The 27543-nt window shown below is 37.8% G+C and overlaps 1 protein-coding gene across 5 annotated transcripts in view; it reads left to right on the forward strand.

Annotated features, from left to right (window-relative positions):
• Nucleotides 1-27543, forward strand: part of DKK2 (dickkopf WNT signaling pathway inhibitor 2) — a 577744-nt gene that overhangs the window by 118427 nt on the left and 431774 nt on the right. The window lies entirely within an intron of this gene.

The raw sequence follows: 27543 nt of genomic DNA on the forward strand, positions 1-27543 counted from the left end.
AAATTATTTGTAAGGGAAACCTATCTCAGACTTCAGAATTTTCTTCAAAATGCTTTCTCTGAAGGCTATATCAAAGCACAAATTGTTTGACATGGCTCAGTATTAATTTATTATACTAAGTGAGAGGCTTGGGGCTAGCAAACCTAAGTTCAGTTACAAATCACGGTTCAAATGCCATATTGAAAGGAGAGGGAGGTTGGACCAGCTGCTCAAGGTAGAGCTCCCACTCAGTATGAGAGTTCAGGAAGTGAAGCTGCTTCCTCATTCATAATGCTAATGAAAGGAAAATCCTAGGACTTGGTTTAAATAGATTAATGGGCTGCTATATTTTAAAATTGCTGACAGTTTGTTTTGGCGCTTCAAGAAGCACTGTAGCATTCACGCACAATAAATTATGAGCGATTAGTGATCATCCAATTTAGAATGAGATAATGGTGTGTTTATGTCAGAGAACTTAATTTAGGCAATCATGTTCCCGGCACTAAGCAAACATGCCAGGCTTGGGAAACTATGAAATGGCCATACGAGAACCCAGGGGGGGTGAACATGGTGGTAATCAAGGCCATAAAGACATGGACTACCTTTCATGTTTTAATTTGCATCAGTGCATTTGAGGTCTAAGAGCAGAAGCTGTTCTCCAGCATCTGTCAGACAAACCCATGTGTTTCATTTTGTTTGTTTGTTTTTTAGAAGATAAAAAAGTTGTAAAACATGAGGACTTGCCTAAACAGCTGGACTACAGTCTTCGCTGGGCTAAGCCTCTTCCTAATTCCGTATTCGTGACTGTAGATTTGCAGGAATCAAATTCTCATGTTTTGTGACTTCAGTCTCTAGAAGACATTATAGGATGAAAATTGGGCCATTCTTCAGAAATAAATATCTAGTAAGGGCATTATTTAATTCCAAACCACGATGACACTACATTTGGCTTTCTCTTCCAAGGAAATGCTACTCAGAGAATCTGGCATGGTCCTACTTCTGTAAGACTAAGTCTTTTCTATCTTATGAGATTGAGGTTCTAGGAGTCTTTTATCACTGGTCTTTGGATGTCCAGCACGAATCCCCTTTTTGATTCACCTTTCCTGCTCCCTTGAAGGTTTCATTCTATGTAGCACTGGCATCAGATAGGATACTTTATTTAATCATTTATTTTTTCAGTAATATTTATTCAATATTGACTATGTGCCAGACATTGCTGTATGCCTGTGCTTTCCAGTAGGGAAGCCACTCACATGTGCCTACAGAGCCCTTGAGATATGGACAGTCTGAATTGCAATGCAAAGTATGCACTAGATTTTACAGATATACCACACAACAAAGAAGGTAAAATATCATATGAATATTTTTATATTGATTATGATTTAACATGTAATCAGTATAAACCTTGCTTTTATTACAATAAAAGCGGTAAATTTGTTTTACCTGAAAATGTCTACAAAGCAAAGGCTCTGAGTGTCTTGGAGCTAGTCTGTCATTGGCACAAGGTGAAAACCGCAGGGTTCCCTTATGGTCAGAAACCACCTTATCTAGATGCAAAGATCTGAAGAGGAAAGATGTTGACCCGCGGATGTCCACTGTCTTGGGTTGAATGGTGGACTCCCCATAAGATAGGTCTGCATCTAAATCCCTGGGAGTTGTGTATACGACCTTATTTGGAATAAGGGTCTTTGCAGATGTAACTAAGTTAAGGATCTCAAGATGAGATCATCCTGCATTGGCTGAGTGGGTCCTAAGCCCAATGACAAGTGTGCTTACAAGAGATGAAGAAAAGACAGAAATCCAGAAAACAAGGCCATGTGAAGAAGGAAGCAGAGATTGGAGTGATAAAGCCAGGAGCCAAGGACAGCTTGGAGCCACCAGAATCTGGAAGAAGCAAGGGAGGATTCTCCCCTTAGGGCCTGCAGAGGGAGAGCCTTCAGTGGCTGCTAACACTTTGATTTTGGGCTTCTGACCTCCAGAACTGTGAGGGAATAAATTTCTGTTCTTTTTTAAGCCACTACATTTGTGGTAATTTGTTGTGGCAGTCCTAGGAAACTAACACATATGCTCTTCTTTTTTCCTCCCTAAAACTCATGGACTAGATAAATCACTCCACTTTACATTGAGAAAAACTGAAAGAATTAATCTAAGGTCCTTCATATAGAAACAAAGATATTCCTCCCTATAGAAGGATGGTCTCTTTGCACTTTACCCTGTAGTTCAGTTTCAGCCTTTACTCACATTATTTCGCCCACGTTCTTATCCTTAGTTTGTGACAAACCCTATCCAACTTCTTCTTAAACCCTACCCCAAGATCAAAACAACTCCTTCACACATTGCTCTACATTTTGCTACTGTTCATTTCATTTACTCAACAAATATTTTGAGAATCATTTCTATATGACAATAAATTGAAATATTTTTCTTGGGATACATTGTGAACAAAACAAAGATCTCTGCCCTCTGGGATCATAATTTCTAGTAGAGGCAGAGACGATATATAACAACAATAAATAATAGAACATATTACGGATTAGGAAGTGTTGTGGAGCACAGAAGAAGTCGAGCAGGGTAAGTGGACCCAGGAGTACTGGGGGTGGGAGACTGGTTGCAGTATTGATTAAGGTGGTCAGGGTGGGCGTCGTTGAGAAGATGACATTTGAGCAAAGACTTGGAGGGGAGGAGTTAGCCAAGCAGATATCATTGGGAAGAACATTCCAGGTAGAGAGAACAGCTAGATAAAAGACCTTAAGGCTGGAGTATCCCTGGTGTGTGTGAGACAGAGGCCAATAGGGTGGGAGCAGAGTGAGCAAGGGACAAAGGTAGGAGAAGAGGTAATGCTGGGCAGCATGTAGGACCCATGAGGCCATTGTAGGGAGCTGGCATTTTCTTTGGATGAAAGGGGGAGAGCTTTAGAGGGCTTTGCACAGGGAGAAAATACTCTGACAAATTTTAAAAAGTTATTTTGACTAGTGTTGAGAATGGGCCACGGAGGTGGCAGGGGTGGGAGCAAGGATAGAAGCCGAGAGGCCTGTTAAGAGGATGTCGCCGTTGAGAAATAATGTTGGCTCAGACCTGGGTGGTCAATGGAATTGGTGAGAAGAAGTGGTCTTATGTATATCATTTGAAGGTACAGTCAGCAGGAATTTTGATAGATGAGATGCAAGGTGTGAAAGAGAAAGAGGAATCAAGGTTGATTCTATAAGTTTGGCCTGAACATCTGGAAGAATGGAGATAATTTCAATGACAGAGGAAAGACTGTAAGGAGAGTAAATTGGGGGGTTATTATTCATTTCCAAGTGAATTTTCTCATAATTAGCCTGAGTTAGTGGCTCCATCAGCAGGAAAATTAAGAGTGATGCATGCATAGTTTATTCTCATTGAACTCTAGGGTGTTCTTGGCTCACCCCATTATGGTAACGGCAAAGATCCAAGCTTTCTGTAGTTTACCTCTTATGAGTCTGACTCTCTGTGAAATCCTGAGGACCTGCAAATGGTCTCTTGAAATTATTGATTTCATAGTTAGAATTTCTTTTGGCTAATCTTCATTCCTTTCCTTCTCTAACATGATAGATTCTCTTTTTAATTAATAATAGCTGCCTTTCACATTTTTCTGAAGAGCGTTCCAATTTTCTTTCAAGGACTCCTCTCCCCTGTTATTTCCTGCATTGTTGGTTATCATCTTAGTGAAAGTTAGAACCTGCTTCTTCAGCTTCCCATTTATTCTCTTCTCCTACACTATTACAATAAATTCCCTTTCCTAAGACAGTCAAAGTTGGTTTTCATGATTACAGTGAAGAACACTGGCAGATAGATATATCTTTATTTAAATGAGGGAAGGGATACAATTTACTTTTTAACATTAGAATTCCATGTTACAAAGGTTGTTGAATGCTCATTTCAGAACTTTAATTTACATATCTTATGCGGTTTTATGTGCAACAGACCCCATGTGTTTTAATCCTATGACATCGTCAACGAATATTATCAGAGTTCAATGTGATGGCTTCTGGTCAGCTCCCTAGGCTGAGTTTTCTTTGCCCAGACTAAGCTCAATTGTGTTCATGAGCTAAGTTGTCTCTACAAAGACAGTTCTGAAAGGGATTTTACACGGGATCATAATTTAGTCACCACTGGCATATATTCAGTCATTTAATAATTCTTCAACTTTGTCTCTGAACTTATGATTTATTATTCTTTTTGTCGTAACTTAGGTTTATTTTTAGTGCTTTCTTCAGCTCTTCAAGTTGTTCAATACAGTGAAAACAGCAATACAATGAACCCTAAGGAGAAAATGTTTCTATTTTCTTTTAGATTCTGAATCTACTCATTTTTAGATCCTGAGTTTAATCCTGAGTCATTATTATTTATCTTCTGGGTCCAATGGACCCCTTTTATTAAAAAGACACTTTTAGGCCATTTAACAAAGAAATTATAGAAGTAAGAATAAGGGAGATAGTGAAAAATAGCTATATTAAGATTTTTGTTTTTTATTATTAATTTTTTTGGCTGTGCTGTGTGGCTTGTGGGATCTTAGTTCCCCACACCAGGGATCGAACCTGGGCCCAAGGCAATGAAAGCACTGAGTCCTAACCACTGGACCACCAGGGAATTCCCTATATTAAAAATTTTAATAAGAATTTAAACAGCAATTGCATTGCCAGATACAATACTTTTGAAAACTTTGATGACTTTTAATTTTGTTGAAGAGAGGATTTCCATCTTCTTTCCTCCATAATTATAAAACATTTTAATTTTTATAAACACCAATTAGAATGATTATTTCAGTGAATTTTTTTGTTTATACATTATATATTTCCTTCCAATTATCTTTGTATACAGAGCTGTGCTAGTAATTTTTCATTTATGAATCATATCAAGTAAATTTTGGTACACGAACCCCCCTAAATGAGAATACTCATCTTTTTAGAATACCAGTATGGTCTAGGTTCTTGTTGTGAGTTGCAAGATGAAGTTTCTCCTGTTAAAGGATTAGCTGGTTAAGAATGCCATATTTTCTTATTGTCAAGCACTGTTCTGAGCACTTCAAATATATTAACTCATTTAATCATTTAATCTTCACAGCAACCACATGCAGTAAGCACGATCAGTATCCCATTTTATAAAAGAGGAGACTGAGGTACATAGAAGATCAGTAACTTGTCCAAGGTCACACACTTAGTGAGTCGCAGAGCCGTATTCAAACCCAGACAATCTCCTCTTAACTACTACCCTTACTCTCTATAAGAATAAACAGCCTGGCCATATATGCTCACAAATCCTGTAACAGTCTGGAAACAACAGTATTCAAAATGGAGGGCAACCTTAAAGGAGGGCTATGTAAAACTTCCCAACCTGTGCATTACAAGTGGTTAGCAGGTCTTTTTGTACACTGACTCTATCAGCCTCTCAGAAGTTTCCTCTTAGCGCATGAACAGGTGCCTCTCTTTACCCACAAATGCTGCATTATTTTCTATGTAATATGACCTGAAAATGGTTGAGAATTTCTGTTTTTCTCTACTTATATCAACTCTCAGTATACCATCAGGGCCCATTGGATCCAATATTAGTTTTTAAGCTTCATTTTTGGTCACTGTGTTTGTAAATATTGATATTTCATGAATTTTATCCTTTCTTAAAGATCTTGCACAGAGCAAAGAGAAGACCTAACAAAAAGAGGGAGACTGGATATATGAGAGAGAAGGGTAAAAGGTCAGGTTCACTCACAGAGTAGGAAGTGAGGACGAGGGGAGTTCAAATGGAGGCAATACTTTGGGTTAATGTATTATTTGACTTATTCATTCAGCAAATATTTACTGATCACCTACTATTTACTGGGCCCTTGTCAGGCTCAGAATAAAGCAGTGACTATTATATACATGGATCCCAATCCTCATGAAGCTTAGAGTGTAGCAGGAAATATGGACATGAAACCAGTAATTACAAGTGTGATAAATGTTATGAAAGGAAAAGCATGTTTCTGGATCTCCTTCCCTAAATCCTTTTCTTCCACGTTAAGCATCTGTGAGCCCTAGGGCTTTCTCCTGTGTCTTCTTACGTTTTCATTCAAAACCTCTCTTAGGACTCTCATCTAAATCCAAAGTCACTTAGCCAGCATACATGATTGTTTTCCAAATATGCATCTCTTGCTCTCTCTCCTGAGATTTAGACGGATATATTCAGCTGCCTGTTCTCCCTTTACCCACTGAGGTCTAGCTGGCATTTCAGACTCAGCTTGACTGAAAATGAACTCATTATTCTTTCCTCAAAAGCTGTTTCTCCTAACATACTGTACCTGATGTTAATGAATGGCAATGTGATCCACCCATTTCCCAACTGAAAAGCCTGGAAGTTTCTAAAGACACCTCTATCTTCTTCAGCTCCCATCTCTGATGGCCACATAGTTCTATCAGTTGATTGTTTTTCCTTTCTCGTTGTCTTACTTCAGGCCATCATAGCTTTTTGCCTGTGTCACTGCCATTATATTTTATGCTAAATTACACTGCAGGCAAGTGGTAGAGGTCCTCATTTACTTACGTGTTTTTAAAATTGCTTTTGATCAGAGACTCAACTTCACTATTCCTACTTCTTGGAATTTATTAAAGTTTTCTTTGTGGCATAATATATAGTTAATTTTTGACAGTGTGCTGCTAGCATCGATAAAAAGTGCATTCTTTGGTTTTAGGTTATAAAGTTGGATACCTATCAATTGAATAACAACTGTGTTACCTTAGTAATTATGTTATTTAGGTCATTCCTATCTATACTTATCTTTATTTGTCTACTTGATCCTCGATGGACAGAGATAGGTAAAATAAAATTTTGACTATTAATAATTAGCCTGTTCTTGTATGTTGCATATGAGTGTCAATGCTTATTCAGTTTCCTTGTGATTCACGTAGTTTCTGTGATTTCTTTCTGCCTTTTCTCTCCAGCCAACAAAGATCAGCCTTTGCAATACTGCTTGCTATGCAGAAGCCATCTATTTGACTCTGCTTCACCAATAGATCATTCTTGGGAGAGTAGAGTGTGTGATTTCTCCTTCTTCCTTGTTTTTGTTCCTTTTTTGGCCGGGGGGTGGTCCAGGGAAAGTCCTTCTGCTAGTCCGTGCACATACCTGACATGGTTGTAAATAAGGTCTTGTTAGTGTTTCCCTTAGCGAGTATCACCTGTTTTGGGAGAATATCACTCTGTGGCCTTGTTCGAGGTACAGCTGCAGACATGTATCTCCCCTGGAGTGTCCCTCATCGCGACATTCACTGCATCTGGGACCTTTGTCTAATAGTGCGGTCAAAGTTATATACAGTTTTGTTGAAATGGTGTCTATATTTCTGTTTCTCTTTGTGGTTCAGGAGCAGTTTTTGAAAGGAGAAAGGAGTAGCATCTTTTCTATTTCACTGTTTAGAACCCCTCTTCTATTTCACTATTTAAATACCATTGCTGTCAAGCTGGCTTCTCAGTCTGCAGACTTGTTCTCCCATTGAACCTCGAAGCTGCTTTCAGAGTATCTTCTCTCAGTGAAATATCTGATCAGGGCATGTTCTTGCTTAAGGCCCTTCAATGACTCTCTACCACCTGCAAGTTACAATTCAAACTCCTTAGCATGACACAGATGCTCTTTATGATCTGACTCTTGTCAAAATCTTTAGCCTAATTTCCTCCCTCCCTCTGTCCTTCACAACACACACATCGTACTGAACTGTTTTCAGTTTCCCAATGGCTATGCCTTTTTATATTCTATTTGCTTGGCCAGGAATGGAAGCTTATCTTCAGACCCCGCCGAAGCATTGCATTCCTTGGTTTCTTTCTCATTGTGAGGTCTCATGCACAAGCCTTGACTCTGATAGCATCCATGTCCAAATGCCACTTTACTCCTTTATTTATTGAATTTTTATTATGTACCAGATCCTATTAAATCTTGGATGTAGAGTAGTGAACAAAATAGACAAAAGTCCTGCCCTCAAGTTTTATAAGATGAATGTGGGATTATCGTTTTCTTCACTAGCATGTGAAATCCTTGAACGCAGGGATTGCATTTTTAATCTTTTTGTCCAAAGTGCATGGACTATAGTAGATCCTCAACAGCTATTTATCAAACGAGCAAATAACTAGGAGGGAGTCCAAGTAGTTTGTAATAATCCGTGTGAGGGGGTATTGGTTCCTGATTCCAAAGCAAGGAAAAGTTGGACAAATGTTTACATTTCTGAGGTGTAAGCATTAAGTTTTGGCAATGGAAGGGCTTTTAGCATAGCTGAGCTTTCTAGATTGGGCCACTAATTGAGGGAACATGGTAGGGTGAGCAAGTTGGGAGTTGAGTTTAGCTTTGTACTCTGAAGCACATTCTGAACTTTGAGCTGAAGCATCATGATAGAGCACATGCTGCATTCCAAAAGGGGTACTAGACCATATGCCGAAACTTCAAAGGTATGAAAAGATTCCGCGAGTGCAAACAAAGGATTTTTATGAGAAGGGTTTGGGGAAACGCTGTGATGTCAGTTTCCCCTCCTTGCTCCTCCTCTCCTTACCCAGGGTTGTAGTTGGGGTTGGAAGCTACTTCTCAGCTCAATACACAGTGAGAGGGGCTTCACTGGGACCCCATGGTGAGCTTCCTGTGTGTGCCTTGAAAATGGGGAATGTAGGGACTTGGTGATTGACGTGAACTTGAGAAAGCTGGCACAGCTTATTGTCAGCCAGCCGACCATCTGGGCACTGCACTCCCCTCTGATGGAGGGTCAGAGGTGTTCCAGGGGCTATAACACATGTAACCTTTGGTAGGGAAAGGCAGCCTTGGGTGTTTTGCAAAGAAATCCTGACCAAGAGAGAAGGCCCTTGGACTAATGGCTTCCTAGTAAGAGGCTCTGGAGACTGAAGCTGAGGCTGTCAGGGGCAGCCATGTGAAGGACAGTTATTGCCTATCATTACGGGAGTTGCAGTTTGCAAGACCCAACGGGAATCTTGGAAGAACCCACCAAAGTACATGTGAGAGAAAGAGTCAACTGCAAGCATCTGCTAGGTCCGGGGGTTAAGAATAAACTTTATACAGTGACAGATATCATCGTGTTTCCTATCCCTCTTACCCCTGCCAGGACATACTCGGCAGGGAAAGGACCAAAAAAGCCACGCCCTGTTCTCCTAGGGCAAATGACTGATTTATAGCGGTCCCCAGGTGGGCAAAGAGGAAGAGTTGTAAAGTGAGATCAAATTTGGAGTTGTGAATTCGATTGGTCTGAGATTCTTAATTTCTGAATCTCGATCATGTGATCTAAGACACCTTGAGGACTTGAAGCTTCCATCATCAGAGGCAGGGTAAGTGTTATCGCCATCCACAGAGAAGGTTTAAAGGGACACGGAACGCCAACATAAAGCTGTCATACGATTATACCCCAGGAGTGCTGCTTGTTAAATGTACCAAGTACATGTACATTTAGGAGCCATTAGCTTACAGAGGACAGTTGAAATAATAGCAAGAGTTGGAAGCAATGGATTGGTGGATAAGGTTATAAGAGGGTTTTTTTGTTCAGAACCCTGGCGGTTACCAATATTAATAGGGTGGGCAGAGGGAGAAGAATGTAGAGAGTAAGAAGGCATTGCCGGAGAGGTAGAAGAAGGCAAAAAGAATGATATCATGGAAGTAGGAAACCTGGAAGATCCAGGTTCCGAGGAGCCTGAAACTTATTCAGTTATAACTAATCGAAGCTTATTTAATTACTAATACAAATTAGGTACAAATAGATATTTATAAAGAGAAAATAAGTACCAAGAACAATATAATATCTAGAAAAAACAGTATGATATTTTTATTAGTAAATTATTAACACCTCTACGTAGTATTTTCCTTATGCTTTTTGACTGCATAATATTTGATTACCTCCTCTCTCTAGAAAGACAAGAAAGAATTCAGTCTTCCGCTTAGGATGGTTGATAAAAGCTCAGTTTTTATTATCAATGATTTATTTATTTATTTAAAATTAATTTATTTTTTGGCTGTGTTGGGTCTTTGTGCTGCGTGTGGGCTTTCTGTAGCTGCAGCAAGCAGGGGGCTACTTGTCGTGGTGCGCAGGCTTCTCACTGCGGTGGCTTCTCTTGTTGCAGAGCACGGGCTCTAGGCACATGGGCTTCCGTAGTTGCAGCACACAGGCTCAGTAGTTGTGGCTCGCGGGCTCTAGAGCTCAGGCTCAGTAGTTGTGGCGCACGGGCTTAGTTGCTCCGCAGTGTGTGGGATCTTCCTGGACCAGGGCTCGAACCCGTGTCCCCTGCGTTGGCAGGCGGATTCTTTTTTATTTTTTTTAATGATATAATGCATTGTTAATTATAATATAATATACAATATAATGCAATGTGTATTACACTTCAACACAATACCGTATAGGGCTTCCCTGGTGGCGCAGTGGTTGAGAATCCGCCTGCCATTGCAGGGGACATGAGTTCGTGCCCTGGTCCAGGAAGATCCCACATGCCGCGGAGCAACTGGGCCCGTGAGCCATGGCTGCTGAGCCTGCGCGTCCAGAGCCTGTGCTCCGCAACGGGAGAGGCCACAACAGTGAGAGGCCCGTGTACCGGAAAAAAAAAAAAGACACCGTTAGAAAATGAAACGGTAAGCAACAAACTCAGAAAATATTCACAATACATACATTAATCTGTAAAAGACATGTATATTCAGCATATATAAAATAAGCCTTACATTTGAATATTAAAATGACAAACCATAATAAATGGGCAAACAGCCCCTTCATTTAAAAAATGATATATAAATAGTCAGCAAGCACATGAGAGATGTTCAACATCATTTGTCATCAAGGAAATGCAATGTAAAACCAGAAAGAGATACCACTGCACTCACTAGCATTGCTAAAACAAAAAAGACAGGTGATACCAAATGTTGGTGATGATGTGGAGAAAGTCAACTCTCAATTTCTAGTGGAACTGTAAAGTGGTACAACCATTCAGAAAAACAGTTTAGTAGATCCTAATAAAGTTAAACATATGCCTCCTGAGCATATGTTTAACATATGCATACTAAGCCTATACAAAGGAGCAATTCCACTCCTTTGTATTTGCCCAAGATATATGAGAAAATGTATCCAATAAAAGCTTGTACATGCATGCCCATAGTAGCTTTATTTATAAAAACAAATAACTGGAAACAGGTGTCCATCAATAAGAAAATAGATATCAACTTGTGCTATATTCATTTGATGGAAAAACAGCAATAAAAATGATGATACGTTCAACATTATGAATGAACCACAAAAATATTATACTGAGCTGAAGACAACGTCACAAAGGAATACATACAGTGTAATTGTATTTAGAGGAAAGTCAGGTGCAAGCAAAACTAGTCTATAGTGATAAAAACTTAAAAAAGAAAGTTCCAGGGAGGGGTGAAGATGGGAGGTTGGTATTGACTGGAAAGGGATCTTTCAACGGGTAAAGAAAATCTTCTGTATCTTAATTGGGTGATGGTTACACAGATGTGTCATTTGTCAAAATTCATCCAACTCTACTCATGTAAGCTCTGCACATTCTACTGTGTAAAATATATAAAATAAAAACAAAAATAAATTTACTAGTAAAATGTGTTGAGTAATAAAAGGGAAATGCGAAAAAAAGGGAATAATTATGCCTCAGAGTCTGACTGAATGTAAAAGGGTCAGGTGTGAAGTCTGTAATTTAACCTGACTTATTTGGGAATGCTTCTTGGGCCCAGACAGAGGATTGGACTCACTTGACAATAGTATTACACTCTACCAGGCACATGGACCAAGCTCAATGGCTGGATACTTCTTCCTTTTCCTCTTACCTTTTAAGTAAAAACAAACACTGTAATAACTACCAGGAGATTCTGACCTAAAGAAGAATGTACATTGAGATTTATGATGAGATATGAATCCTCCCGTTAGTAGAATCCATCAGCTTTGTCAGTCCTGAGTTTGAACTCTGCTGGAAGGGTGGAGCATCTTCCACTTTGGAGCTTGTTTCTGTTGTTTTTCTGTTGCAGCCTGAAGAATGCTAACTTCCAGGGCACAGAGCAAGCCTCATCTGTTTAGCCTCATTATTTATTTATTTGTTTATTTTGAATAATGATATTTATTTATTTATTTTTTAACATCTCTATTGGAGTATAATTGCTTTACAGTGGTGTCTTAGTTTGGCAGGCAGATTCTTAACCACAGTGCCACCAGGGAAGTCCAAATGACTTATTAATAAATTTACTTTTAGGGATTTTTATTATGTATTTTAGCTTTACTATTCATATTGGTAATGGCAAATAAATTTTTAGGATTATTATCAAATTTGGGAAGAATTCTATAAAACTTCTTTCACATGCAAACGCTAAGATTTCAGGGCATTTAAAGTATTCCCATGTAGTTGCTGTGGCAATTTTAAAACATAGTCACAAGTTCTTTGACTCTTCTCCCATTTAGAGGTAGAGTTATATGTCCCTTCCTCTTGAATCAGGGTGGGCTTTTGTGTCTGTTTTATTCAATAGCATACAGTGGAAATGAAGCTATGTCACTTCTGCCGCTGGGTCAAAAAAAGGTCATGCACTTCCCTGCTTGGTTACAGGAATACTTGATATTGTAGTCCTGTGCCTCAGTGTTAGGAATCTGATTACACATTGGCCACTGTGCTGTGGGGAAGCTCAAGACACGTGGTGAAGCTGTGTGTAGGCTCTTTGATTGACAATCTCAGATGGGTCCAGTCTTGAAATCATCCCATATTAGGTGCTAGACATAAGAATAAAGGAAACCTACAGATAATTCTAGGTCCTGCCATTTGAATCTTTCCATCTGAGCTCCCAGGTATGGTGAAACAGAGATCAGCCATTCTTCCTGTGCAAGTCCATATTCCTAATCCACATTAAAAAACTGTTTTACACTAGTTAGTTTTAAGATGATCTATTACACAGCAGTAAATAACATGAAGACATACTAATCTTAAACTGCTGGAATTAACATACATTAACCTGTTAGTTGTCAATGTTTTCCTCATTGAAGTGGCAGATTATTTAATGTTATTTTCATTGAAATTAATTTTTCCTGTCAAATCAGTAGGAAGTTAAGAAAAATGAGTACAGATGTGACTGAACAAGGCCATTTCAGGCTGCGGTAAGGACATGAGCAAAGATATGATCTAGCAAACAGAGAGAATGGTTTTGGATACAGTGCAGTGAACACATAGCATGGCAGTGGGTGATAAAACCAGACAATTTTGTTGAAGCCTGGAAAAGAGGAGTGAAATGGTGCCAAATTGTAGCATGTGCCTGAGACTAGACTATCCAATTCTGATGAGAGGCTGAGGACAGACTAAGTTAAGGAATCGGGGGCCTAAGGATGGATCGCTAAACAATTGAAAAGCAGTATGGGGGGCTAATGGTGGACTCCAGCAGGGCTCACACCAAGGAGTACTTCACAGAAATTCTGCTGCCAGTGTCCTTGTCCCGGTGGTGAGATGAAGCCACCACCCGCCTCTGCAGGAGACTCTCCAACACTAGCAGGTATTTGAAAAGAGGATGTATCTTCTCTTGAAGGACACAAACTAGATTCATTACTGCTCTGTGGATGAAAGGCTCTTGGTGCTTCAGCCAGGAGTCAATGCTGTGCCTCTGAGGTGGGAGAGCCAACTTCAGGACACTGGTCCACAAGAGACCTCACAGCTCCACGAAATATCAAATGGGGAAAATCTCCTAGAGATCTCCATCTCAACACCAACACCCAGCTTCACTCAACGACCAGCAAGCTACCATGCTGGGCACCCTATGCAAAACAACTAGCAAGACAGGAACACAACCCCACCCATTAGCAGAGAGGCTGCCTAAAATCATAATAAGGCCACAGACACCCCAAAACACACTGCCAGACGTGGACCTGCCCACCAGAAAGACAAGATCCAGCCTCATCCACCAGAAAACAGGCACTGGTCCCCTCCACCAGGAAGCCTACACAACCCACTGAACCAACTTTAGCCACTGGGGGACAGACACCAAAAACAACGGGAACTACGAACCTGCAGCCTGCAAAAAGGAGACCCCAAACACAGTAAGATAAACAAAATGAGAAGACAGAAAAACACAAAGCAAATGAAGGAGCAAGATAAAAACCCACCAGACCTAACAAATGAAGAGGAAATAGGCAGTCTACCTGAAAAAGATTTCAGAATAATGATAGTAAAGATGGTCCAAAATCTTGGAAATAGAATAGAGAAAATGCAAGAAACATTTAACAAGGACCTAGAAGAACTAAAGAGGAAACAAGCAACGATGAACAACACAATAAATGAAATGAAAAATACTCTAGAAGGGATCAATAGCAGAATAACTGAGGCAGAAGAATGGGTAAGTGACCTGGAAGATAAAATAGTGGAAATAACTACTGCAGAGCAGAATAAAGAAAATAGAATGAAAAGAACTGAGGACAGTCTCAGAGACCTCTGGGACAACATTAAACGCAAAAACATTCGAATTATAGGGGTCCCAGAAGAAGAAGAGAAAAAGAAAGGGACTGAGAAAGTATTTGAAGAGATTATAGTTGAAAACTTCCCTAATACGGGAAAGGAAATAGTTAATCAAGTCCAGGAAGCACAGAGAGTCCCACACAGGATAAATCCAAGGAGAAATACGCCAAGACACATATTAATCAAACTGTCAAAAATTAAATACAAAGAAAACATATGAAAAGCAGTAAGGGAAAAACAACAAATGACACACAAGGGAATCCCCATAAGGTTAACAGCTGATCTTTCAGCAGAAACTCTGCAAGCCAGAAGGGACTGGCAGGACATATTTAAAGAGATGAAGGAGAAAAACCTACAACCAAGATTACTCTACCCAGCAAAGATCTCATTCAGATTTGATGGAGAAATGAAAACCCTTACAGACAAGCAAAAGCTGAGAGAATTCAGCACCACCAAACCAGCTTTACAACAAATGCTAAAGGAACTTCTCCAGGCAAGAAACACAAGAGAAGGAAAAGACCTACAATAACGAACCCAAAACAATTAAGAAAATGGCAATAGGAACATACATATCGATAATTACCTTAAATGTAAATGGATTAAATGCTCCCACCAAAAGACACAGACTGGATGAATGGATACAAAAACAAGCCCCATATATTTGCTGTCTACAAGAGACCCACTTCAGACCTAGGGACAAATACAGACTGAAAGTGAGGGGATGGAAAAAGATATTCCATGCAAATGAAAACCAAAAGAAAGCTGGAGTAGTAAATCTCATATCAGACAAAATAGACTTTAAAATAAAGACTATTAGAAGAGACAAAGAAGGACACTACATAATGATCAAGGGATCGATCCAAGAAGAAGATATAACAATTGTAAATATTTATGCACCCAACATAGGAGCACCTCAATACATAAGGCAAATACTAACAGCCATAAAAGGGGAGATCGACAGTAACACATTCATAGTAGGGGACTTTAACACCCCACTTTCACTAATGGGCAGATCATCCAAAATCAAAGTAAATAAGGAAACACAAGCTTTAAATGATACATGAAACAAGATGGACTTAATTGATATTTATAGGACATTCCATCCAAAAACAACAGAATACACATTTTTCTTAAGTGCTCATGGAACATTCTCCAGGATAGATCATATCTTGCGTCACAAATCAAACCTTGGTAAATTTAGGAAAACTGAAATTGTATCAAATATCTTTTCTGACCACAATGCCATTAGACTAGATATCAATTACAGAAAAAGATCTGTAAAAAATGCAAACACGTGGAGGCTAAACAATACATTACTTAATAACGAAGTGATCACTGAAGAAATCAAAGAGGAAATCAAAAAATACCTAGAAACAAATGATAATGGAGACAAGACGACCCAAAATCTATGGGATGCAGCAAAAGCAGTTCTAAGAGGGAAGTATATAGCAATACAATCCTAACTTAAAAAATAGGAAACATGTCGAATAAACAACCTAACCTTGCACCTAAAGCAATTAGAGAAAGAAGAACAAAAAACCCCCAGAGTTAGCAGAAGGAAAGAAATCATAAAGATCAGATCAGTAATAAATGAAAAAGAAATGAAGGAAACAATAGCAAAGATCAATAAAACTAAAAGCTGGTTCTTTGAGAAGATAAACAAAATTGATAAACCATTAGCCAGACTCATCAAGAAAAAAAGGGAGAAGACTCAAATCAATAGAATTAGAAATGAAAAAGGAGAAGTAACAACTGACACTGCAGAAATACAAAAGATCATGAGAGATTACTACAAGCAACTATGCCAATAAACTGGACAACCTGGAAGAAATGGACAAATTCTTAGAAATGCACAACCTGCCAAGACTGAATCAGGAAGAAATAGAAAATATGAACAGACCAATCACAAGCACTGAAATTGAAACTGTTATTAAAAATCTTCCAACAAACAAAAGCCCAGGACCAGATGGCTTCACAGGCGAATTCTATAAACATTTAGAGAAGAGCTAACACCTATCCTTCTCAAACTCTTACAAAAATAGCAGAGAGAGGAACACTCCCAAACTCATTCTACGAGGCCACTATCACCCTGATACCAAAACCAGACAAGGATGTCACAAAGAAAGAAAACTGCAGGCTAATATCTCTGATGAACATAGATGCAAAAATCCTCAACAAAATACTAGCAAACAGAATCCAACAACACGTTAAAAGGATCATACACCATGATCAAGTGGGGTTTATTCCAGGAATGCAAGGAGTCTTCAGTATACGCAAATCAATCAACGTGATAAGCCATATTAACAAACTGAAGGAGAAAAACCATATGATCATCTCAGTAGATGCAGAGAAAGCTTTAGACAAAATTCAACACCCATTTATGATAAAAACCCTGCAGAAAGTAGGCATAGAGGGAACTTTCCTCAACAGAATAAAGGCCATATATGACAAACCCACAGCCAGCATCATCCTCAGTGGTGAAAAACTGAAAGCATTTCCACTAAGATCAGGAACAAGACAAGGTTGCCCACTCTAACCACTCTTATTCAATATAGTTTTGGAAGTTTTAGCCACAGCAATCAGAGAAGAAAAGGAAATAAAAGGAAACCACATAGGAAAAGAAGAAGTAAAGCTGTCACTGTTTGCAGATGACATGATACTATACATAGAGAATCCTAAAGATGCTACCAGAAAACTACTAGAGCTAATCAATGATTTTGGTAAAGTAGCAGGATACAAAATTAATGCACAGAAATCTATTGCATTCCTATACATTAATGATGAAAAATCTGAAAGTGAAATTAAGAGAACACTCCCATTTACCATTGCAACAAAAAGAATAAAATATCTAGGAATAAATCTACCTAAGGAGACAAAAGACCTGTATGCAGAAAATTATAAGACACTGATGAAAGAAATTAAAGATGATACAAATAGATGGAGAGATATACTATGTTCTTGGATTGGAAGAATCAACATTTTGAAAATGACTCTACTACCCAAAGCAATCTACAGATTCAGTGCAATCCCGATCAAACTACCAATGGCATTTTTCACAGAACTAGAACAAAAAATTTCACAATTTGTATGGAAACACAAAGGACCCCGAATAGCCAAAGCAATCTTGAGAAGGAAAAACGGAGCTGGAGGAACCAGGCTCCCTGACTTCAGACTATACTACAAAGCTACAGTAAACAAGACAGTATGGTACTGGCACAAAAACAGAAATATAGATCAGTGGAACAGGATAGAAAGCTCAGAGATAAACCCATGCACATATGGTCACCTTATCTTTGATAAAGGGGGCAGGAATGTACAGTGGAGAAAGGACAGCCTCTTCAATAAGTGGTGCTGGGAAAACTGGACAGGTACATGTAAAAGTATGAGAATATAACACTCCCTAACACCATACACAGAAATAATCTCAAAATGGATTAAAAACCTAAATGTAAGGCCAGAAACTATCAAACTCTTAGAGGAAAACATAGGCAGAACACTCTATGAGATAACTCACAGCAAGATCCTTTTTGACTCACCTCCTAGAGAAATGGAAATAAAAACACAAATAAACAAATGGGACCTAATGAAACTTAAAAACTTTTGCACAGCAAAGGAGGAAACCATAAACAAGACCAAAAGACAACCCTCAGAATGGGAGAAAATATTTTCAAATGAAGCTACTGACAAAGGATTAATCTCCAAAATTTACAAGCAGCTCATACAGCTCAATAATGAAAAAACAACCCAATCCAAAAATGGGCAGAAGACCTAAATAGACATTTCTCCAAAGAAGATATACAGATTGCCAACAAACACATGAAAGAATGCTCAACATTATTAATCATTAGCGAAATGCAAATCAAAACTACAGTGAGATATCATCTCACACCAGTCAGAATGAGCATCATCAAAAAATCTAGAAATAATAAATGCTGGAGAGGGTGTGGAGAAAAGGAAACACTCTTGCACTGCTGGTGGGATTGTGAGTTGGTACAGCCACTATGGATAACAGTATGGAGGTTCCTTAAAAAACTACAAATAGAACTACCATACGACCCAGCAATCCCACTACTGGGTATATGCCCTGACAAAACCATAATTCAAAAAGAGTCACGTACCAAAATATTCACTGCAGTCCTATTTACAATAGCCAGGAGATGGAAGCAACCTAAGTGTCCATCATCGGATGAATAGATAGAGAAGATGTGGCAATATATACAATGGAATATTACTCATCCATAAAAAGAAACGAAATTGAGTTATTTGTAGTGGGGTGCATGGACCTAGAGTGTGTCATACAGAATGAAGTAAGTCAGAAAGAGAAAGACAAATACCGTATGCTAACACATATATATGGAATCTAAGAAAAAAAAATGTCATGAAGAACCTAGGCGGCTTCCCTGGTGGCGTAGTGGTTGAGAGTCCGCCTGCCGATGCAGGGGACACGGGTTCATGCCCCAGTCTGTGAAGATCCCACGTGCCGCGGAGCGGCTGGGCCCGTGAGCCATGGCCGCTGAGCCTGCACTTCAGAGCTGTGATCCGCAAAGGGAGAGGCCACAACAGTGAGAGGCCCGTGTACCGCAAAAAAAAAATAAATAAATAAACCTAGGAGTAAGACGGGAATAAAGACACAGACCTACTAGAGAATGGACTTGAGGATATGGGGAGGGGGAAGGGTAAGCTGTGACAAAGAGAGTGGTGTGGACATATATACACTACCAAACGTAAAATAGATAGCTAGTGGGAAGTAGACGCATAGCACAGGGAGATCTGCTTGGTGCTTTGTGAACACCTGGAGGGGTGGGATAGGGAGGGTGGGAGGGAGGGAGACGCAAGAGGGAAGAGATATGGGAACATATGTATATGTATAACTGATTCATTTTGTTATAAAGCAGAAGGTAACATACCATTGTAAAGCAGTTATACTGCAATAAAGATGTAAAAAAAAAAAGAAATATATTGTTTTGTTAAGTTGTCAATATTAGAGTCAGACGATCTTTGTTTTGAATCCTACCTCTACCATTTCCTCGCTTATGAAATCTTGTTAGTAACTAATTGTATATTAAACTGATTCCCAACCATACAAATACATCCTTCTAAATTTAAACTAAATGTGTTTCCAACTGAATTTCTCCGTAGCTGTTTGTCAAAATGCCTATGGTTATTCAAATGCCACCTAATATGAGGGTTACATGCTGGAGGGGGAGTCAGGGGTGGATAGAGACAGTAATTTTAGTTAAGTGAGGTTAAATAGCTCATTTTTTCAAGTAGGAAAATATATGATCATGTGAAAAAATTATTCCTAGGGCTCCTCCCAACATGTTAATCCTCTGTATTGTGAAGGGCATTGAAGCTTAAACTTCATTATCTTTGTGATCCGTCTACCTCTGCTAATGGAGATGTGTGTTTTTAGAATTAGATGGTGTCAGAATTATAAAAGGGGTGTAGTAGCATGAAGACTGAAAACTGGTCATTGGTTTTTAGCAGTTAAGTGTCCACTACTGAAATATGAAAATGGTTTTCATGAAAATTAGTTGGGGTGTGAGCATGGAAATCATTTTGGTGAAGGTCCAAAAGTGAAGAGTTTAGCTGAATGAAATCCTCGAAACGTTCTTCCGGACCTGGGGTTTAATTATTTTCCTGGTTCAATTCCCAGGTATGAAATCCCCAGATATGGAAATTCCTTAGATCATCCCCTAAGGAACAATCAGTAAAGCTTCTAGAGCTAAAATTGTAACCAAATAGTCAGTTGTTATGGTTATGTAAGTGCTCACTTAAATTTTGAACAAAGGAGAGTGAACCAGCTGGGCACCTCTGCAGCTAATAGGAACCAGAGTTAGCCTCATCAGAAGGAAAGTGCTTTGTCCCTCTCAGTAACTGATGCTGCAAGAACACTTGCTGTTGCTGCAACTGCTGGGTATCTGATGGAAGGGTTTGCTTTTGTCTGAATAGCAAAAGATGATCCAGGCCCTAGGGGACCTCCAGAAGTCCTAGACTACTCTACACTTTAAGAAAACTTGATTATGAAGATGACCCAGGCCCTAGGGGACTTCCAGAAGTCCTAGACTTCTCTACACTTTAAGAAAACTTGATTATGAAGAGGCAGGAAGGATAAAGGGCCCCAGATAGTTAAGAAAGTAGGGTCAAAGAAGAAAAGTTTATTTTAGGATGGAAAAGTCCTGAACTTGTTTTTGACTCAAGTGGAAGGAAAGAGGTAAACTAGTAATGGAAGAAACAGGACAGTGGGGAGATAACTAGTAAAGCAAGGGAGATGGCAGAAGAGGATAGAATAAATGTCACGTCAGAAAGTTGCAAATGAAGGTAGCTGTCATTTGTACCTTTACTGATTTTCTGTCTATTTGTTTTATGAAGTGTTATATCTTCTAGATGAATTGGCTTCTTTATCATAATATTGATAATAAAATGTTCCGCCTTATCCCTGGTAATATTCCTTGTTGTGAAGTCTGTTTTGTCTGATATTAATATAGCTACTCTAGTTTTCTTATGAATAGCATAGCATTTTATATCCTTTTCCATTCTTTTTATTTTTAGACTGGATGTATTTTTATATTTAAAGTGGGTTTCTTGGAGACAGCACACAGCCAAGTCTTGCTTTTTTATCTAATCTGACAATCTTTGCCTTTTAATTAGAAGGTTTAGATTATTTCGATTATTTACATTTAATGTAATTGTTAATATAATTTGTCTTAAATTATCCATCTTGCTATTTGTTTTCTATATATCTCATCTCCATGTGTTCTTTATTACTTTCCCCCTTTTCTGATTATTCCATATTGTTAGTGCTCCATTTATTTACTTTAATTTCCATTATTTTCGTATTAACTATATCTTTATTTTTTAGCAATTTCTTTAGGGTTTATACTATGCATCTTTAACTTGTCACAGTTTACCTTAAAAAATACTGAGTCAATTTACATATGATGCAGGAAGCTTATAACTGTAGATGGGCGAACCTCATTTTATTTCACCTTCCTTTATTGTACTTTGTAGATAATGCCCCCCCCCCCTTTTTAAAAACAGATTGAAGGTTTGTGATAACCCTGCTTCAAGCAAGTGTATTGGTGCAGTTTTTCCAACAGCATTTGCTCACTTTATGTCTCTGTATCATATTTTGGTAATTCTCAGAATATTTCAAGCTTTTTCATTATTATTATATTTGTTATGATGATATGTGACCAGTGATCTTTGACGTTATTATTGCAAAAGGATTATGACTCACTGAAGGCTCAGATGATGGTTAGCATCTTTTAACACTGAAACATTTTAAAATTAAGCCATGTACATTCTTTTTTTAAGAGATAATGCTTTTGCACACTTAATAGACTACAGTATAGCGTAGACATAACATTTATGTGTACTGGGAAACTAAAAAATTCATGTGACTCACTTTATTGCAATATCTGCTTTATTCCAGTGGTCTGGAACTGAGCCTGCAATATCTCCAAGTATTTTATATCCCTTCCCATCCTTTGTGCAGTTACTGCTCTAATCATTTTACTTCTACATATGTTATAAACAACACATACATTGTTTTCATTGAATAATCACTTAACTTTTAAAGAAATTTTTTAAAATGAGAAATATTTACCCACATATTTATCATTTCTGGTATCCTTCATTCATTTGCACAGATCCAAGTTTCCATCTGATATTTTCCTTGTGCCTGAAGAACTTCAATTAAAAATTACTTGCAATAAGAGTTTACTAGCAACACATTCTCTCAAATGTCTTTGCTGAGTATAGAATTCCAGGTTGAATCCACAACCCTATCCTTGTCCTGCACTTTAAAGATCCCATTCTGTTGTCTTCTAGCTTGCATAGGTTGCAATAGGAATTCTGTAATTATTTTAATTTTTGATTCTCTGTATGTAATGTGCCTTTTTTTTTCCCCTGCTGCTTTTAACATTGTCTCTTTATGTCTGCTTTTCAACAATTTGATTATGTGCCTTGGTTTAGTTTTCTTTGTGCTTATCCTGTTTAGGAGTCACTGAGTTCTAGAAATTGTGCATTTGTAGTTTTCATTAAATTAGAAAAAAATTTTAGATGTTCTTCAACTATTCTGTCCCTCTCCTACTTTTCTGTATAATTGTGTTTCCAATTATGCATAGGTTAGAACACTTGATATTGTCCCTCAGTTAACTATGGCTCCTTTCTCTTTTTCTTCCAGTCTTTTTTCCTCTCTGGATTTCATTTGGATAATTTCTATTGTTTTGTCTTCAAGTTCATTCATCTTTTGTTCAGCTGTGTCTATTTTAATTTTAGATACTGTATTTTTTTATCTACAAGTTCTATTCATGTTTCATTAGTCTGCTTATTATATCCATAATTTCTTTTAAATCTTTGAGTATATTGAAACTAGACATTTTAACTGTTGTTTGGTAATTCTGTCATCTCTGTCATGTCTGCTTCTGTTGATTGATTTTATTTCATATGTCTAGAAATTCTTTTTGCATGTCTATAAATGTTTCTTGTTTTTTTTGTTTTTGGATGCCAGACATTGTGAAGGTCTTGTTGACTGCTTAATTTTGTTGGTGGTCTTTAAATATTTTTGTTATTGAAGTATAGTTGATTAACAATGTTGTGTTAATTTCTTCTGTACAGCAAAATGACTCAGTTATACATATATATTTTTTCATATTCTTTTCCATTATGGTTCGTCATAGGATATTGAATGTAGTTCCCTGTGTTATACAATAGGACCTTGTTGTTTACCCAGCCTATACATAATATTGGGTTGGCCAGAAAGTTCATTCGGGTTTACCCATAACGTCCTATGGAAAAACCCGAGCGAATATTATGGCCAGCCCAACAGTTTGCCTCTGCTAATCCTAAACTCACAATCCTTCCCTCCCCCACCCTCCCTCCCTCTTGGCAACCACAAGTCTGTTCTCCATATCTGTGAGTCTGGTTTTATTTCATAAATATGTTTATCTGTGTCATATTTTAGATTCCACATATAAGTGATATCATATGGTATTTGTCTTTCTCTTTCTGACTTACTTTGCTTATGATAATCTCTAGGCCCACCCGTGTTGCTGCAAATGGCATTATTCCATTCGTTTTGATGACTAAGTAATACTCCCCTGTATATATATTCCACATCTTCTTTATCCATTCATCCGTCAGTGGACATTTAGGTTGTTTCCATGTCTTGGCTATTGTAAATAGTGCTGCTATGAACATAGGGGTGCATGTATCTTTTTGAACTATAATTTTGTCTGGGTATATGCCCAGGAGTGGGATTGCTAGATCATATGGCAACTCTATTTTTAGTTTTTTGAGGAACCTCTATACTGTTTTCCATAGTGGCTGCACCAATTTACATTCCCACCAACAGTGTAAGAGAGTTCTTTTTTCTCCACACCCTCTCCAGCATTTGTTATTTGTAGACATTTTAATGATGGCCATTCTGTGGTCTTTAAATATTGTTAGATTTTGTTCTGGCAGGCAGTTAGGATACCTGTGGATTACATAGATCCTTTCAAGGATTGTTTTTAAAATCTTTAGGGCAGGTATAGAGTAACCCTTACTTTATGGCTAGTTAAGCTCTTCTACTGAGGTATAACCTTCTGGGGGTATCTACTCAATTCCCATGTATGTAATGAGGTCTCTTCACTCTGAATTGTGGAATTCTTCATGATGACTATCAGTCGTGTGTGCTCTGAAAATTGTTTAGCTTACAGCTCTCTGGTAATTATTCTCTTCTCAGACTCATGGTATTTTATTCTGTGCATGAAAATGTGTTACTCAGCTAAAGTCTTAGGGAACCCTTAATTAGATCTCTAGAACTTTTAAATTTCTCTTCTCTACTCTGCCCCCTACAGTTTAGAGATTTTAGCTTCTCTGGACTCTGATTTGTCTCCTTAATTCAGGTAGGCTTCAAGGCACTATTTGCATTCTGCCTTCCTAGTCTGTGGTCTGAAAACTGTCCTCAGTCAAAATCTGGGACAATTGTAAGATAACCTCATTTGTTTCCCTTTTCTAAGGGATCAGAGTCCTGCATTGTTGCTTCACTATTTTGTCTAGCTTTCTAGTTATTTATGATGAGGGTGTAATTCTTGACCCTGTTACTCCCTAAAGACTATAAATGGAGCGAGATGCAGTGATTTTATCAAGTGATTAAAGGTGGTGGCAGTTGGTGAAAGTAAAATTAAATATGGGATTATTTATGAAAATATATGTGTAGCTTTATGCATTGAATGGCCTGATCTTATAAATGTATACCCAGTGATTAAAATAAAATTATTATAAAGAAATGGTGATATTTTATAATACAGTGTAATTATAATATTTTAAATTCCTCATAATAGGGCTAGAATCTTTATAAGGTAATATTTAGTATAGCATTTCTCTACAGACTTGTTTCTTCCTAATAGTGCTGAATTTCTAGCAAATAATTGAACAAAACAAGGGCATTAAGGACATTTATTTTTCAGAAATTTGATTTTTCAAGGGAAGCATCAAAATTATAGTAGTAAAAAAATCAGATTTTGTGGCATTTCTTTACATTTAGTACTGTGTGTGTGTGTGTGTGTGTGTCTGTGTAATCATATGAGTTTGCAGGCTTTTCAGGATCCTTTCTGTAATTAGGGGTTCTAAAGGTCTTAATCTCTTAACCTAATATTTAAAAATAGTAGATGATAAATCCAACTATAAATTTAGTATCAAATATCTTACTCCTGATAGTCTCATGCAAAATTTGAATATTAAAAGTAGAGATTACTCATATTTTGATGTTATTATAGTCCACTGCTTTTTCATTCTTTATTAATCTCTTTGGATATTTATAAAAACATCTAGAATTATTTAACGATTAGTTAATTGGCATCTTGTGTTTCCAGCTATACATTCTTCCTTCAACGAATTTAGGTTTCTAACTCAGGGCATACTTTTGTTTTGTGGACCTGAACAAGCCCATAGACATAATTTTTCAACTTGTGCATGGTTGGCACATACAGTGTTTTTTTCCACTCCCAGAGCAATCCTGACTTGCAACAGTGTTTTAGAGCTACCCACTTCAGATGGGACATAATTTCTCCACATTGTCATTCTCATAATAACTCCCCATTCTAGCCATTAATGTTCACTTAATTCACTCAGCAGTTATTTATTTGTGGCCTTAGACCTGGCCTCTTCATGCATTTATGTTACATGCTTGATCCCTGGTCTAGAGTGAGAGAGAGAGAGATAGAAGTAGGGAGAGTGAGACGTATTTCAAAGGACTGAAAAGTAGTCCTTTTATAGGTTTATACATGGTTTATATAGTTTTCATTTCAGATTGTGGATTTAAGGTCCTTAATTCTTAAAGAAGAAGAACCAAGCAGTTGTATTCATCTTAACTCAGTGCTCATTTGCCCAAGTGCTTGGAAGTGAACAAGGGGACAGATAAACCTGCATTCTTCAACTACAGAAAATGGAAGAAAGATTGGATCAAGTCAGAAGTTAGTAAAAGGCAACTTTCTATGGAAAAAGGCTGGAGGGTAGAGGATACCTATTTACTTTTTTTCTTCCATCAGTCAGGGACACAAACTTTCTGCTCCCTTAATTTAAACCTTTGTCATGGCAAGACATTTGCTTAGAGAAAAACCTGCTAGTACCGTAGCTGGTGATTCAATGTGTATGAAAATTACTACGTAGAACATAGATTCCCTTTTAATGTATATATATGGGAAATATGTAAAAGGAAAGTATGTGAAAAGATATAAAGCTATTTTATTTTACATTTACCTTGGAATAGAAAGAAACCAGGAAGGCTCAGAAAAATTTTGTTCTTAGAGTGGTCATTTCTTTCTCCATTAATTTGTATTTCCTTTGAGCAACATGGATAACTCTGCATTGTGAAACATATTGTGTTTGGAGAAGCAGTACTATAGGTTGGCCCATCTGGTGGGAGAACTTGTTCCCTTTTGTAAAAATCCATGCCTGTGTGTTATGACATCATTCCTTATAGAGGTAGAGATAGATTATTGTGCACATATAACATAATGAATTTATATAAGATATAGTGACTATCCCATGAGTGAGGGAACAAGACATAATTTGGAGTTGGAGCCTAGAGTGATTTATGAAGGTCATTGTCTTACAAGTTCAGATGCTTTCCATATGGCGTTGGAGAAACCCCCTTATGTACTGTATGTATAAAACATATGTAGCAAATTAGTTTCACTTACATTTTTTTCCCAAAATATGTTTTGGTTTAAAAATGATGGTGTCTTTTGTTTATCTGGTCTGTAAAATGCTGTAACTTTTTTTTCTAAGAGAGGGGTTATTTGTTAATAACAACTGAAAGTTTTTAAGTGAGTCTGACAGTACTGAGTGTGAGCCCTTTGACACTGGGCCTTGCTGTGGCTTGGGTGCCAAAGTCTCCCATCTCATTGGATTTATGGCTTAACTTCTGTATCACGCTTAACTTGAGTGTGCTCAGCAGTGTGACCTTGTCTGGGAAGAGGAAAAATGGATTGTTCATTTTCCAGCTGTAGTGTATCATATTTCCATCTAATTGCATTTTCAAATAGATGTGAAGATGCAACTACTTCCACTTGAAAGGAAATTGCTCTACTTAAAGAAAAATGGAGAATGGATTAGGAGTAATAATCAAAGTGGAAAGTATTTTATACCTAAAAGAATAAGTTTTTGTTTGGCTTAAGCAGCAATCCCCCTGATGGATTTGTGTGCGTGTGTTTTTTTCCATCACTGTTTTAGTTGTGAAGACTTAAAGGGTACATGCCCTCAGACTCCAGTCCAGTTTTTCTAAAGCTTTATGAATTGTCTGACTTTATAAAACTTTCCCCTGCTAAAATCTGTAGTGTACATATTCCATTTGAACACTAAAAAGCATGAGTGGTTTTCCAAATTTGATTTCATATTTTATTTGAAAAAAATTGTAACATAATTTAAAAATCTGGAAACTCACTGCGATGTGACAAAAATAAGACTGGAAATCATTGGAGCTTTAACCCCAATCAAGAGACTACCTAAACATTTTTGTTGGAGAAGAGTTTCTTATGTTATTAAACATGTCTGGCTGGATGTATGCAGTTGATCTGTATCTCATTTATGGTATCTATCAAAACTGAAATATTCAGCTAG

Source organism: Stenella coeruleoalba, assembly GCF_951394435.1.
Source record: "Stenella coeruleoalba genome assembly, chromosome: 4".
NCBI classification, from domain to species: domain Eukaryota; kingdom Metazoa; phylum Chordata; class Mammalia; order Artiodactyla; family Delphinidae; genus Stenella; species Stenella coeruleoalba.